Here is a 16,868-nt window from a genome sequence, read left to right as displayed (position 1 = left end):
AATAAACCAAGCAAAAGTTTGCACTAGCCACATTAGCTCGAAATGCCCTATTTCCATCTTCTCCTCAGATCGGCTCATCCCCTGCTTGCTCACAGTGACGCTGGTCCAATCCTACGCACACTGCCGCTTTGGCTTACCTGCATGCTGAACGAGGCATTGTCAGCTGTTCAAGAGTCACTGAGCGGTTAGCTATTCGATGAGGCCAAGCGTCTATTATAGCAGTGCGAAAACAACCGGTGATATTAACGAAAACCCAGAAGGCAAGCTTAGTTGTCAATGACGATGCGCCTACAGCACGAATCCACAATCACAGAACAACCATCACAAATTAAACCAGCGACTCCGAGTTATGATGCTGATAACCGGGCAGAAAAGGAGTCCCGCATGACATGATTTTAACAAATCACGGTCACGTTTTTTCCGTCGCTCAGTTCTTTTTATTCATTTCCTAGGGAAAAAAGCGAATTATGCTTTGAGGACATCCCAGTGAGAAGTCGCATAGAATGGAAAGCAGCGCAATGCTCTTTAACCTTTTTTTTTTCTCCCTTCACGCAACGGCGTCACAATGAGTCGAGAACAGAGATTCGTGTGTCAGCGCACGGGGAAACGGAAAATCAACGTGCATTACTATGTCACATCCACATGAGAGGCTTTTCGGTCTTTTCACCAGGTGGCCAGCAGTGATTTGAAGTGGCGATTAGCTGCTCCTGCAGGCCGATTGATATAGTAAGGAACACATCTGGTTTTTATTGCGATAGCAATACTGCACCAGGTTTCGAGCCGTCGCGTTGTCCTGGCGGAGGCCACGCTTGACCTTGAACAGCCGAGGAGGAGGAGGAGCAGCAGCAGAAGAAGATGAAGACTGCAGTAACTTACGCTCTCGCGTCATACTCTTAAAGGATGAGCTTAAGTGTCCCCAACAATGTAGCACCTTACACTGATAGGGCTTGATAGGGAATAATGTAGCAGCACAAAAGAAGCTTCCGCCGTTGCTATCGAAATTCAACTAGGGTTAACCAGAGCTACACCATAACTAATATTGTCGCGCTACATTAAAAGAGATATAAAAAAAAATACGAATATAATGAACCCAATGCTGTGGCCCATTCGCTTTCGTTTTCGCTGTTGAACCGAAGGATGCCGGATCCAACCCCCGACCTTAAGTGAAGCATTTAGATAGAGAGAAAAAAAAAAAAAAAAAAAAAGAGAAACTCATATGTTGTGCGAGGTCAGTGCATATTATATAGGACCATATATGTGGCTGAACATTTTCCAGAGCCTTCCGCGACAGTGCCCTCATGATAATAAGAAGCTTTGGGACGTTAAATCACGCATACCATACCATACCATACCATACCATACCATACCATACCATACCATACCATACCATACCATACCATACCATACCATACCATACCATACCATACCATGCCATACCATGCCATGCCATACCATACCATACCACACCATACCATACCATACTGTACCGTACAGTACCGTACCGGACTATACCACACCCAAACAGCGCGAAAAGGACGAAGATGGAACAAACACAACAATTCGGGCTAGGACTTTCAACTGAAGATTTATTACGCACACATACCATACCATACCATACCATACCATACCATACCATACCATACCATACCATACCATACCATACCATACCGTACAATACCATACCATACTATGTCATACCATGTCATACCATGTCATACCATGTCATACCGTACTGTACGTACCGTACCGTGCCATACCATACCGTACCGCACCACAACCTACTGTTCCATATCATACCATACCATATACATTACCATGCCGTACAGTGGTATAGGAAAAGTGGTAATGCAAACGAGGGCGTTGGGTGCATCCGTGTTGCGAGAAAGCGAGGAATTCGTTTGAAGTAAATATAATGCTTTGAAATTTACGCACATTCCTTGTCGCACAGTTTTACCACTTGAATTGCCGAAACTCAATCTCGTAGGGAAATTGCGTTGTATTATCAGAAAGCCAGTGTTTGGAGGTCGTGTCGTTGACAGTATACCGGCAGACGCGTATTTATGCAAACACGCATTTGCAGTTTTCGCGCAACCAGAATACAAAGGCGGCTGTCAAAAGCACTTCACTGCGACTGAAGTCGAAGAGAGAAAATTCGCGCCGCAAGGAATGCGCGGGACGACGTACGCGAGCCCGTTGAAATAGGAAAGCGCCTTGTTTAGCCTTCGTTCCTCGTACCCGGTAGAAAATGCCCATGTAAGAGGGAGTCTGGCATTTCAACTTGCCGTAAACATTTACGATTTGTGTTGTAGTTAAGGTTTTTACATATGTGACGATTTAAAAAACACAGATCAATAAAAAGCGGCCAGGCTTACGTCCACATGCACAAGAAGTGCAGGACAATGAGGGATTGACCACCAGCAACTCAAGGAAGCGGGAGTACTACACCGCAGCGAACGAATCCTCAATTTAAGCATGGGAGTTCAGCCGCTCTCATCGTAATTTCACGGTAACTATGTGAGCAGGCAGCGAATGCAGCACTATCCAGACTTCGAAAGAAGTAGTGATCAGGAGACAAACACTATTGTCCGGGGGCCTAGATTGCGCGCCCACCATTTTGACCGCCCTGCTGCGATCCTCGGAACGCCCCTGATTTCTAGAAAGAGAGAATGAGAGAGAAGAAGAGAGTCGCTTTCTCTCTAGAAAGAGAGAGAGAGCCTCTTCTCTCTCTCAACGAAGAGTCTATTCCCCTCTCTATATTATCTCTCTCTGCAGAGAGAGAGAGATATGGAGAGAGAGAGAGATAAGAGAAGAGAGGGAAAGAGTAGAAAACGAGTAAAGAGAGAGGGAGAGTCTCTCTCTACAGTGACCCCCTTCCTCTCTTTCTCGCTCTATTTCTTTGTGAGCAAGAGCTCTCTCGAGAGAAAGTGTAAAGAGAGAGCCTCTCTCTTTCTCTGGTTTGATGTATGAGGTTTAATGTGTCAATGCAACTCAGTGTAGGAAACACTCCGTAGTGGAGGGCTCCGAAAATTTCGACCACCTGGGGTCCTTTAATATGCACTGACATCGCACAGCACACGAGCGTCTAGCTTTTCGCCTGCATCGAAAAGCGACCGCCGATGAGCCCGCGATCCCGCGTACTTGGGCGCAGTAGTCGAGCACCCTAACCGCGGCGCCACTAAGGCGGTGCGCTTTCTCTTTCATCACTGACTATAACTGTCGGTCACTATACTCCAGAATCTCACCGATATTCCCCGGAATCTCGCGGACTCATATCTCGTGCACAGTTTCAGTGGACACCACTCATGTTTTCGCCTTAATAGTGGCGGGAATGACCTTCGATCAAAGCAGTGGCCAAGAAATCATAGGACAAAAAAAAGGCTGATGATTAAGTTCGATTAAACCTAGTGCGTAAGCGAAAGTTTCATTACTCATGGTTACACGTGGCAAAGCACTCTATTTACACATCAGTGTGTTCTTTAGCTATTGCGCATCTAATAAGCGAGCGCAGGTGCCGCGGCTTCTCTCCGCTGCGGAAAGCGCACGGCGCATGCGCAGTGAGGTGCGCAGCTCGGAAAGACGTAATGTGCGGCGACGCACGAGGAGCGGTGGAGCACACCTGCGGCTCAATACAACCGGTTGTCATGGCAACGGCGCATGCGCAGTTGTGGGCTCCGCCTGCTCCTGCGACCTTGGCTTAACACGGCGTAGTGAAGCTTTCGCTTCAAAAATTAACTTTGAAATCTCATTTTGTCAACTGCACCAGCTGCACGGCACAGCTCTTATTAAAAGGATGCAGCCGCTATACAGTGAGAAAGCGCTTCATGCTTTGTACACTTTTGACTCTAGATGAACAAATGTGCACCTGACGTCATAGTGTGCTTTTTGCCAGTATACTTTTGTGCAGCTATCCTTTGCAGAACGTTTGGTGTCAAATATTGTGACATATCGGATACGCCATGCCATAGAAGGCACGGAAATACCGACACGCACTCTCATAGCCGCGAAGCTGTGCTCTGGGCAATTATTCGAATGAACGTTTCATTGACATGCACAGAGTAAGTACTGTGACTTCAGCGTGAAAAAAAAAAAAAAAAATACTCGTAAAAAGTTTTTCGGAGTCGCATTCGGCGAGGAGGGTCATTGCGATTGTTGATTCTAACGATGAGCCGTATTTTCTCGTGGTAGTTCGCTGCATATTGCAAGCGCATTCAACTGAAACTAATGGCGGCTAAAGAAGCAAAATGAAATTTAACGTAAATTGCATGAATTCGCGCCAAACCGAGACGTGAGCTTCAATTCATAACCTCGTAAGGAGGCTAAGATACATTTTCTTTTCAAGTTTTTGCACTCCCCCCCCCCTATCTACAATCGTGACAAGATGAATGTGCGTGTGCGTGCTCATAAAATGATGAATGGTTTTCAGAAAAGTAAATATACTTCTACTAGTATGAACAACATGCTGGCGCAATGCGGATTGATTGAATAAACAAAGAAGGACAGAATAATGCATTACATTGTGAGAATCTGGCGACCGCAATCTCCGGTCTGTCTAACAAACAGAAGAAATTGAGACATGACAGTGTTAAAGCTGCCCTCACAACGTTCATATAACTCAGAGTAAACGATCGGAGCCGTTTTGATTAATGGGAGCCCGATGGAAGTCCAGGCTATTTACTGCCAGCCGTGGCAGCGACCATCGATATAAGTGCTCACGTTTTCGACCTAATTCCTTTCGACGGAATTCATGTTACGCAGGGCTAGTTCTAGTACCGCGTTGTTTTCTCAGCCCTTAAGGGCAAATGTTCGCACTTTGAAAGGCACAACTTCTGCAAACGTGTGCGATTCACGTACTGTGTTATGTGTTGTTCGAGACTGTCATAAACGATTAGTGATGGTGCCTTTAGGTAAAAGCAGGTGAGCGTGATATTGAAGAGTAAATTTATACTCAAGCTCCGCCGCGGTGGCGCGGTGGTTACGTTACTCGACTACTGAGCCCAAGGACGCGGGATCGGATCCCGGCCGCGGTGGCTGCTTTTCGATGGTAGACAAAATGAAGGCAGGGCTCCCTTGTGCTTTGCGATTTCAGCGCAGGTTAAAGAACCCCAGATGATCGCAATTTCCGGAGCCCTCCACTACGGCGTCTCTCATAGCCTGAGCCACTTGGGTCGTTAAACTCCATAAACAAAACCTAATGTTAAAATAGCAGGAACATATTGCCACAAAGCTTTGTAGTATTTGTTTATTCGCGCTCAAAGCCCCTGGTCTGCTGGTTTATCACTTTTTTAACGATAGCAGATCCCACCAGGTTTATCTGGAAAGTTCGTAGCCGCGTGCAGTCGGTTTATGTGTGGTTCGAGATTGTCATAAACGATTGCTGCACCTTATCTCGACGTTCTTGTCCAAACAAAGTTTGGTTTGCGACCTTTTTTCGGAGCATTTGATCTCAGAAGGGCCGAGGACCAGGCCGGATGCAATCATGTTCCCATGGGAAAACCGATCGGTAACCGGCGCAACTGGGGACAGAACCTGGTACTTCCCCAATGTGAAGCGGATGCTCTAATAAAAGGCCGCCGCCTTGGTGCACGCCGTCTGTGTTCCTTGTTCACTCATTCTCTTTCACGGTAATACACACAGGTGCGTACATAAGTAGACGAAGCACGATATTCTTCTTCTTTAGGTGGGATCGCACCTTCCCTTATTTAAAATGAAGAAACATCCTATAGACCGCCACTATCTGCGGGTATATACTATAACTGGCGACTTCAACTATGCAACGCGTGAAAGACTTTAAAACCAACATCGTGACTACGCACTTTTGTCCGCACTTGCACGTTGAATATTGCTCTTGGTTTACTCGCAATATAGTGTAGCCAAAAATGAACTCGGTGGCGGAGTAGAACCTGTGAGTATCATCAAAAGACAAGTAAAGTGCGAACAGGAGAAACTGGTTTACCAATTTAAGAACGCGAACGCTTTATTGGACAAGCGAGGTAATAACATTTCTAAACCAGCATTCGTGCCTTTCAGTTGAAAGTATAAGCTGAACCATAGGAGGCTATGGCTGAACTTGCAATGGTGTTTCACTGGCTCGAGGTTCTTGTTTCGTTATTTTTGGGTCCACTACCTTGTTTGCTTTTCAGTTGCCTGGTTGTACTTTTGTATTGTGTTGAGTTCCAGGCCACATATGCATCTAAGGCTATGAAGCACCAAACACAGCGTTAGGAATTGTACTATTAGACGGGCCTGCAAATACTGATACCACACAGTGACGTAACGCTGAGGCTTCCGCAAAGAAATAGGTGCGTTCACGTATGAATATTGCGTCTCGAACCCAGCAAGTGCGCATGAAGGTGTACGTGATAACGTATGTGTTGGCACTTGGAGAGCTGCGCTTCATCTTTTGAGCAAAGAACACCGACAGTAGGTGTCAAGGTTGTTAAGTTCCGCACCCTTGGTACAAATCATGTTTTTTGCGTTAATGCAAAGTAAAAATATGACCTGCGCACCATTGGTTTGTCTCGTAATGAATACGATCAATTCTGCACAAAACATGAATAACGAGTGAACAATGCACCATATATTAGGCAAATTTTCGTGTATTGAACACAGGCCTTTTCTTTTACGTCATTTCCTCTTCGCCACACACCTGCAATCTTTGTCCTCAAGTTGCTTTCTTATGTGATGCGCAGGTGTCAACCGTGTTTTTAGTTTGAATCGCGCGCGGTCATTTAACATAATTGGGCAGCTTCAGATTTTCTAACAATTATTTACTGCTGAACGTTTCCCGCGTTTGTGAAAGGAAGCTATCAGTGCACTTCTGCACTGTAAAATCTGCAGACGGCATAATTTATTGTCATTCTCTCTTCCCGCGAGCTGAATTTTCATTCCGCCAGCGTCGCCTTCACTTTTTTCATCCATTTGCAATATTGCACAAGGCGTTCCGAGATGAACTCTGCAAACAGCATTGTTCTACTGCGTTTTCTGGTTGTATTTATTCCCCATTGTTCAACGTAGCACTGACGTTCATATCTGACCATCAACCCTTGACATCAGCCAGTCTGATCTGCCGTTGACAGCAGGAGGCGGGGCGGATCGCAAGAGAACATTCACGACGTCTTGATCGAGAGTCAATGAAACATAACAATAAAAAGGGCAACGTCCGGAACGGGCTCTGAAGTAGGAGCGTGCGGACGACTTAGCAGTCGGGTTCTCACTAGGCTTCTCCCGTGATGCTTATTTATAAAGACAGGCTCCTAATCAAGCTGTCCCCACTTGTCTAATCGATCCCGACGTGTACACTCGACGAAGAGCGAATCCCAACTTAGCGGATTAGGCGCAGGGCGCGCGCTCTCTCAAAAGAAGAAAATGACGACTGGGAAGCCACTCTTATGGCGGGGCGTGTAGCCGGTGCGTGATTTAGCGGATCCTCTCCGTGTACGGTGCATTCCCGCTCGCCCGCTCCACGCGCAAAATGAAGAGATCCAGCAGCGCGGCAGGCATGGAAAATCCTTTGTCGCTCCCGCAACGTGCGAGCTAAGCTACCGCCACGGTGAACGGAAAGCAGAGAGCCGCAAACGAATCGAGCGCGATAGGAGAGGGCGAAGGCAAAATTGGGATGTGTAGCGGAGGAGTAAGGTGCATTCGCTGGTTGCACGTTACGCGGCGCTGAGTGAGTTGTGTTGCGTGGAGGGATTTTCGTTGCGCAATACAAGAGGGCGTCGCAGTTGCAATTGAGTGCGCCGGTTGTTGTTTTCGGGAGATTAGTCGGCTACCGGTCCCGCCACGTGACACGTTAATCATATGCGGCTTTTATTTCGGCTTTATTTCGGCGAAGGGCGCTGAACTGGGCGTCTGCAGCAGTCGAATTCCCCTTCTCCTTCACTGGATGCTCATGGCTTTGCACAGTGTATTGTTTGTGTTGCTTGTGTCAATTAACTGCATGACAGGAGCTGTAGCAGATGGCATCACCCTGACGGACTCGTCAACCTTGCAGCTTAACCACCATGCTCTACTCCAAATGTTAATCACTTATTACACAAATATTAGCACGGGCAGACATGATCCCAACCCCGTTTCGCAGGAGCAGCAGAAGGACCCATGTGTACGCCATCGTTTCGACTGATTTTGTTCATTTTGTATAATGTGACTCGTATAGGCAGAGATTGATGTTGTCAAAGCATTTGTATTGAAGCTGTTCAATCATCACACTTTAGTAACAAGAGCCACTACTATAAAAGAGACATGGAGGGAAATCAGTTGGGTAAATATATATCCCTCGCACAGTCAGAGAGGAATACGAATATTGAAGAATAAAACAGAGTTGTACACAGGGACATAAGGGATTGCTAACCAGTATGACCTTTTCAGTGAACTTCCATGTAAGACTGAGGAATACATAGTATTTATCCCAAGAAACAAGTGTTACCCGCTTTTTTATTTTTCATTGACATGCTCAATTTACTGTCTTAACTGAATCTAGTTCAGCCGTTGCTAACCATTAAAATTCTTGCCGTGACTCGCGATTCTTATTCATTGTACGAAAGGAGCAATTCGAAGTGCCTTTTTTACTTCGCCGCAATAACGGTACAGCACATGGTCACGCTCACCTACTTACTGCATTCCTTTTGATACACTTGCAGCATATTCATGACCACAGCCACACATATGTCGTCATCACGTTTGGCACGACATTTGTGGAAGAAAACCCCACTCATGGTCGTCAGATCAGCTCCCATGTGACACAGCGCTGCATATCCGAAGTTTTGACAAATGATTTTTTTGTTCAAGTGAATTCTTAGAAGCTGTGCAAACATCTTCTCTTACGGAGCGCAACATACATTACATGAAAATACAGTTTTTGTGTTCCCTATGCAGACAATAGTCAACTTGCTTTCGTATATAGGAATGTTGCTACCCCGCTCTCTCTTTATAGAGGCGTGTTTTGTCTGCAGCATTATTGAAGAGAAAGGAGCAAAATTATACGGCAGTAGATCAATACACGACTTTCAGTGAAGACATGTACTGCGTCTTCCTTTCCCCGAAAATCAACCTAAACAAATAATTAAAAAAAAACAGCGGAGTGAAAAGGCGATATCACCTCTACTCTTAATTAAGGCGAAGCTAGAGCACCCCCTAATTAAAACCGTGTACAACATTGCTAAACCATTCAAAACCATCCTTAATAGAACTTTCGCTCGTATATGTAGGCTCAAGCCATGCTAAAACCCTCCCCATCTTTTACAGGCGCACACTAGTTCATAATAAGAAAAAACATTTTCATCAGTGCCTGTTCCCCGATGTGCCCGGCGACAAAGAAGGTAGCAGCATGAAAAAAAACAAGACATAAACACAAGATAACATACGTCCGGCGCTGTCCAAGTAGCGGCGATATTCCCGTTTGCAATTTCCGCTAACAGCGCACGAACGTCCCACCCGCAATGAACGGACAAGCCCCACGAACGCTGATTGTGCCTCGCTGTAAAATACGAAATCCCGTCAGGTTGTTTTTGAAACGGCAAGCAGACCACGAAAGGTACTCGGGGGGTGTACACCAAGTGTTTCAACGCAACAACCTGCCAATATTTAGAAATAGGCTTTTCGTGATACGAAGACGGCTTCTGCGGCACAACTGCACGAGTACTGCTGGGCATCAAAAAAAGCATGTGGATAATGGGAATTAGTAATATCGTTAAATAATTTCTGATAACCAGTTAATTTGACTACCGCTGGCGTGTAGTTGCAATTAGAGATTTGTAGCGGGTCCTTAGTAATAAGCCCCATCACTTTTTATAATTTCGAAGACACGATCGCCCTCGGCGGTCGATCAATAAGTTTGTTTTTGTCTCGGGCCAAAAGACGCGTGCTTTCAAAAAAGTCGGGCTCTACGCCCTGCCCCCAGGCCAGAGTTGAATGGGAATTGGTAACGGTTGGAGATGAAAAGGTAATGAAGAATACCTTAGCTACATTTCATTTGCGGGTCGCATAACATTGCTAAGTAACTACGGCGACAGATCCCAAAGTACTATTGAGATCTTCAGATGCAAAGCCCACATGTGGGCTTAAATTTAGTATACAGAAAACTAATGTATGGTGTATAAGTTTTTGAGAAGGGAACAGCTTACGACAGGCACTAGAGTCGAAAGCAAGAAATCGCAATCAACTGCCTTGGGCAGGCAGTGACCGTAGATACGAACCATGAAAGTTAACAGAGATAGAAGGATGAGCATGCAATGGAGTGATTTTGTCAGTATACTCTCAGTCTCAGGTCATGCATGTCAGGTTTCCCAGTGTCCCCAAGATGAAAATTACCAGGTATTTTAGGAAAGCCCGAGCTATATAATAGAAAAAAAAAAAAAGAGGTTTTTGTAAAATTATCGCGTTCTCAGGAAAGTTATACCAGCGTAGGCGGAGGTCAGAAAACAGCCGAATGAAGTGAACTGGCATTTCTAGAAAGAACAAAGTTTACTACGGTTTTCGCCAGCGCGCGCCGTTGCAGGCGTGCTACCGGGTGTTTTTTTTTTTTTTTTAACTTTTACAGATTGTTTTTTTTTTTTTTTAAATCCTGCGAAAGATACGCGGGAGCGGTTTACATGTGCAGGTGGTTTGTGCAGCAAGGAGAACATTGTGTAGTACGTGATATGCGTCAGTTATGGAACGATTAATTAACTAAAGATAACTAATTATTATTATTTTTTTACTTTCGATTTCAAGGACCTACATTAAATTAAGAAATTTAAGGCCGTGGCGACACAAATTTTGCGCTCCGTTTTTAAATTTTCTTTACCGGCGATGCAGTTCGAAATATTCAGCGTTAAATAAACGAATTTTATAGCTCGGAAAGTGGGTTTCCAGCAAGGCACATTTATAAAATGGCGCTGCTTGCACTTCTAATACAGCGAATATGAAAGCCGTTTATTTTATGTCGTATAGAGGCAGTTAACTTGAATTCTACGATATTACTACGCCTAGCGACACCATTTTAAAAATGTGAATTGCGAGGAGAGAACTTTACGAGCTAAAAATGCGTATTTTTTGAGGTTAAATATCTCCAAATCCATCGCCTATAAGCAAAATTTAAAACTGGACTCAATTTATATGTTGACCATATTAAAGTTCTGAATTTAATGTTGACCTTTGAAATCAAAAGTAATAAAAAGGTCAGTTAATTAATCTTTTCGTCACTTTTTTCACCATAAATTTTCATCAATCAATGGTTTCATCACTAATCGTTTTATCATTTCATGCCGTGCATAATGTCCGCCTTGCTGTACAAGCTACCTGCGCAAACAACACCGGCGTGTCTATAGGATTTAAAATAACGACCTGCGAAAAAAAGAAAACAAAAAGAACGGTATACTGAGTGGAACTGCATCCAACGGTCTCTCGAGGGGATTTCAAACGACGGGCCTCTCGACGTTCCCATGCGCAATATGTTAAAACTCAATTTAAAAAACTTAAGGGGAGCCGCGAAATATTTTGTTTAATCGGGAACTTCGTTAAATCGAAGAAGGCATTTCTCGGCCACCTAATATGATACTGTCGCGGCATCAAGGAAGTTTTGCGCCATCATATTTGCGAAGCCTAAATGCACTGAAAATGAAATCGTGTTTTGAAAGTACGTAACAGTCAACTTAAACGAAGGCCCATGGAAGCTGTACTGTTACGTCATCTTTAAATGCAATACTCCCTTCTCCACAATGCTATGTTGCTACAATAAAATTGCGGCCCGGGCAACCATCGCCACCGATAGCGCGTATGAAAAGTATAGCAACGAAACTTTTACCTTGGCAAGAAGGGTCCCAGGGGATTAAATTTCTTTACAAGCAAAGACGTCGCTGATCTTTGCTTGCTTACGGTTTTTAAGCCACATCTGTCGGATGTTTCGTGCGTTCTTCCCTCATATGTTTCGGCAAACCGTCACAGTATATTAATGGCAACCATAATTTATCCCGGTGTTGGCATGCGGAACCGCTGCCGACACCGGGTCGACGGGCCGGCTTTCTACCGCTGGCGAAATCTCGTGAATTAAAATATACATAACTCGCGTTTCGCACCGCGCATTTGGCAAAAGCGAGACGTAGTTGCTGCACGATGTTACCGTTGGCTCCCAGTCTATACATTCTTGGGCGTTTTGTATAAAATTGACAAAAATAGACATTTCACCTTCATTTTTCTGCAAAACGTTCATTATATCGGGACAGATAGCGAAATTAGTTTCGTTATTTCGAGTTACTCAGAGCATGGTAACATATGAGCGTCTCAGGGAAAATCGGGATATCTTCGTTAAGTCGGCTTTCGTTAAATCGAGTTTTGACTGTACATTAATGTGCTGCCATAGCGCTCATGACTGCACTCTTTGCTAGAATCACGATGGTGCTTGCGTTTTGGGAGGTCGGGCACTGTCGTATTTTTTCTCTGCTGGTCTGACAGCGGCAGTAAGGGTAGAAGAGACTCAGCAATAGAGGAATATTCTGAGAAGAAATGAAGAATTTACTGGCTCCGCATTATTTTCGGACCGTGGAGGTTTCTGAACGCTCACGGACATCGCACAATTCAGGAGTGTTTTCGCTCTTCACCTCCGTCATATTCCTTTCGCCGCTGTCAATATTCGATCTTGCAACCTTGCGCGCACCAGCCGATGGCCACGACCAGGACGACGTTCACAAATTGAATTTAAAGTGAATGACGTTCACGATTGTGTGTGCAGCTCGCAGAAGAGGTGGATACTATGTTCACGATGCGCATGTAAACACCTCTGGGTGTTTTAAGAGCGCTGTTTATGTCACCAGATCGAAAAGGTGGACGTCCTAAACTGCAGCATAGAAGGGCTCCGGTCATTCCGGTTTCTATTTCTTGTTTATTGGAAAATGTACTTTTCCAAATGGCGAAAATATCAAGGGACGGTAGGTATATGGATTTCATCATAATAATGTAAGATGGGTATGGTTATGTCAGCGATTATGAAGCGCGAGTGGAACCCACAGTTTCTCCCTTCTTTCCGTTGCAGGATGCTTGACGCGTGACTAAACCTGCGCACTTGTGTCACCTAGCGTCGCAGCCTGCAACTCTTTCTTGAAGCCTATAGTACCGCAAGGAAAAGGCCCGAGGAACGCACATGCAGTGGCAAGTCGCCGCGATGCATACCTGCTTGCGGAGCGTTGAATAGGCCCGAACAACGTCCGCCCCCCTTCTTGTCGAAGTATACGCAGGATCTGATTTACGGGCGTCTCCTTCTCGTTACACACACAAACACAGAGGCTAGCGAACACACCAGGGCGCAGAGCCATATCCGGCCTGCGCCAGCAACGGCAACACCGTTCGGAGCTTTGACATCCTGCTTTTATACGCCCTCGTATCTCGCAAGCTTGCCGCGCAGCTTCCTTTATCGCTTCTGCTTTGCCTCAGTACGCGCAGATCGGTTAGAGCGCCTGCTTGTTTTGCCTCACATTATTACGACTCCTTGCTTCGTGTATCCCTGTTCTTTCTTTATCTTTAGCTTCCTGCCCTCCCAAGTAGACTTGCTGTATCGTTCGGTTACCGCATCTTATATGCGCGTCTCCGCGTGTGTCCCAGCCTATAGACATTTATGCTGGCTCATAAAACGGTGCGTGCAAGCTTTGCTCCACATGCTATTCGCGTGCTTTAAGCGGGGTCGTAAAGAGAGGCCATTTTTCTGCGCTCTGAGTGCTCCTGCGCGTTGAGCTGGCCACTTGATACGAACAGGTATCAAAATGGCAAGACGATAGCTCACACCCATGACGTAATTTTGGACGGTGGACGGAATTTAAACAGAGGCACTCAGAGACCCTTTTCAACGGTGGAGTGTGTGCTCAAGAAATTTAGCAAAAAAAAAAAAAAGAATGCATATTTAAAGGTTACGCGTCACACCCGTGTGAAGGGCCATAATATGTCGCTTCTTTTAAAGTAAGCTGCTGCGAAAAAGCTAAAAGCTTTTTCAGCATTTCAGCTGTGCTCATGAAGTTTGTCGACCGGAAAAAATGCTTTTTCTGCGGATCCTTGAGCATGCCGAATAACCTGACCGTACGAGATAAAGGTGGGTTCTTTTCTGGCTTGAGTGAACCTTTTAGATGATGTTGAAGGACAAGCCCGTAGCAACGGGAAGATTATGCGATGTTTCGACAGAGCCGGTGGTTTAGTTAGTAATCGCGGTATAGCGATATGGAACAGTTAAACCAATCGATAAATCAGGCGCATGGGAGCGAGGTGTATGCCACGGTGAGCTCAATGTTCAGTTAGGTTTCCGTTCTCGTCCTGATTCTTGCGCTCATTGCTCTATCCTCACGACAGGCGTCCGCGACTAGTGGACGCTGCACCGAAAACTTCTCGAATAGAATGTTATACTTAAAACCGAGTTGGGCATATTGCATTTCGCTATTCCAGTCATGGAGGTACTGATTGTCGCAAGACGGCTCATGGTTGATCAATGAGACCGAGATGGAATACAGCTTCTCACACCTACCTAGCAGTTGGCTCTGTATTTCGCAATATTGGCTGCTTTCTATCTTTCTTTGTCAGACGTGGAATGCGAAAACGATTGTGTACTTAGGTGTAAGCTCATGCTTCAGATTTCCAAGTGAAAAATAAAATCCACTTGGACCCATGCAATGCAGCGTGCCTCGATGTCCGATGTTTGCAAGTACGCGAGAATCAATTTATTATTATTATTAAAACCATCTACTGAAACGCGGCTTTGCATTCCTTTAAAATATCTGTACGGTAGTCTTCTTTAAGGTCCTAAGGAGTTGTGTGCTAATTCTGTACCAGGTCCTCTCAGTTCTGCATGACGTTTTCTTGGACGCTTTTGGACGGATTAAATAAGTATTCGTCTTTGGTATCATTCGTATGTTTTGGAAACGAACTTCGCTGATATTAGTTTAGAAAATGCCTACACAAGATTCCTTCCCTGACTTCATTTTTTCTAAAGAGCCCATTATTCAGAAAATTAATGCTGCATCACAACACGCGTCATTTTTGCGACACTTCAAGAAAAGAACGGAGCAGAACCGAAAGGGACGTGCTGACATTTTCACTTCACATGCTTTCAGCGCAGACCACGCTCTTAATAATCAGTGGGGCCTTGTATACTCATGTATTTATTATATCCGTGTCTGCACTCCTTGCCAAAAGCGTTAATCAAAAGACTGGGCTACATTTGAGGCAACAGTTTAATATAAGCGCAAAGACATTCATCTGGTTGGCAGATGCCTTAGTAAGCACTTTCGAGCACGCACTCAACGACGGCGAGATCACGGATGAAGCAACACGAGTGCAAAGTAAGGAGAGTCCGAGGAACTTCATTAGTGAAATGCTACGCAAGCAGATGAGGGGAAGCAAGAAGAAACAAGAACATGACAGAGGGTCGAGCTCTGCTAATCATGGATGTGCTGTACATGCAGAAGCATTATTTAACCCGCTTACAACTCTTATTTTACACGGTTTAGAAGTCCCGTTTGGCATCGATTTTGCTTTAAGGAAAAGCGAAGCAAGCTGGAGTATATGCCTCTCTTTATTTATAATTTATTGGCATATTACATCACCATTGTTGACGACACAATTGGACCACTAGACGTGATTAGACATACTTAGACTTAAGAATTTTACTCATAGTTGGTCTTAATTAGCCTAATAATTCTAAATTAGGCGCTGGGCAATCAGGGGTGCAGTAAGTATTGGTAATAGTAATTATTTGTACTATAATTAGTCCTAAGTACTTTAATTTTAATTAGGCCCAAGCTGTCATGGTCTCCTAATTAGGCATGATTAGTTATGCTACCAAGCCTCTGCCTGTTAAGCTTAGCCTGAACGTCGAAGTCAAATGTGGTTGCTCAAGAGGTTTCCCGTACTTACGCCGGTGATATCCAAGTACGCGGTTAGTAATGCATTTGCAATAAAAACGACGCAAGGCAACTAATCAGTGCATCTTAGGCCGACAAAAAGGCCTTAGGTCTGTTATCGAGATACCTGAAGCGCTAGCAAAACAATGACAAGGGAGAGGACACAGTGATTCCGGATGAGAGATAAGTTATTTAGATAGTCGATTTAAGTCTGCATGATAATGGATTCCCGTGTAAAATTTGACACATGGCTGGTTATGTGGAAGTTGGGGTCTATGTGTATTCGTTGAAGCTTCTGAATAAGCCTATCAATTTGAGAGAAGCGCAGTGTCCCCCCCCCCCTTCCCTACTGATCCTCTGCCCTCCCCCCACTGACCCTCTCCGTTTTCTTTCCTCCCTCCCTCCCTCTCTTTCTTTCTTTCTTTCTTTCTTTCTTTCTTTCTTTCTTTCTTTCTTTCTTTCTTTCTTTCTTTCTTTCTTTCTTTCTTTCTTTCTTTCTTTCTTTCTTTCTTGTTATTCTCTTTCTCCTCCTCCTCCTCCTCCTCCTCCTCCTCCTCCTCCTCCTCCTCCTCCTCCTCCTCCTAATTCTTTTCCCTCTTTTCCTTGTTCTCTTTTCTTTCTTTCAGGACCCGCGGAGGCGATAGTTTCCTAATGCAGCTCGCGTGTCGAGGTCAAGTTTTCGAGCTGACTGCTACCCAGTGTTAGGTGGAAAAAATTGTCGGGTACAAAACTGCGCGGATATGATATTTATTTAACCTCTCCGCTATGCCTTTGGCTGTTGGTGGGCACCTAATGGTAATAACAAATAAAAGCACATGGGAAAAAATTTACCCCGCGGAAAACAGCGATGCCCGCACGAGCATTCACACTGCAGTACAGATCGGCCTGCTGACATAAACGAGGTGATGTTAAAGAAGTAACTTATACTACGCAATACAAACGTCAGTATAATGCAAACTATTAATGAAGCGACGATGCTGAATGTCTTCTAAGCAGCTAAGCAGAGAACGCACT

General features: G+C 44.9%; 1 long non-coding RNA gene across 2 annotated transcripts in view; it reads right to left on the bottom strand.

Annotated features, from left to right (window-relative positions):
* The window catches only part of LOC146204922 (uncharacterized), a 133,116-nt gene extending 119,818 nt beyond the window's left edge, over nucleotides 1-13,298 (bottom strand). For both annotated transcript variants that reach the window (XR_014703053.1, XR_014703047.1), the window contains exon 1: nucleotides 13,144-13,298. This is a non-coding gene — a long non-coding RNA (uncharacterized LOC146204922). The remainder of the gene's footprint in view (nucleotides 1-13,143) is intronic.
* Between the last annotated feature and the right edge of the window lie 3,570 nt (nucleotides 13,299-16,868).

Source organism: Amblyomma maculatum, chromosome 1 (genome assembly GCF_055883805.1).
Source record: "Amblyomma maculatum isolate TAMU_Amacu chromosome 1, ASM5588380v1, whole genome shotgun sequence".
Lineage (NCBI taxonomy): Eukaryota > Metazoa > Arthropoda > Arachnida > Ixodida > Ixodidae > Amblyomma > Amblyomma maculatum.
Note: the sequence above shows the minus strand (reverse complement) of the source record. Positions and strands in the feature narration are given on the sequence as shown.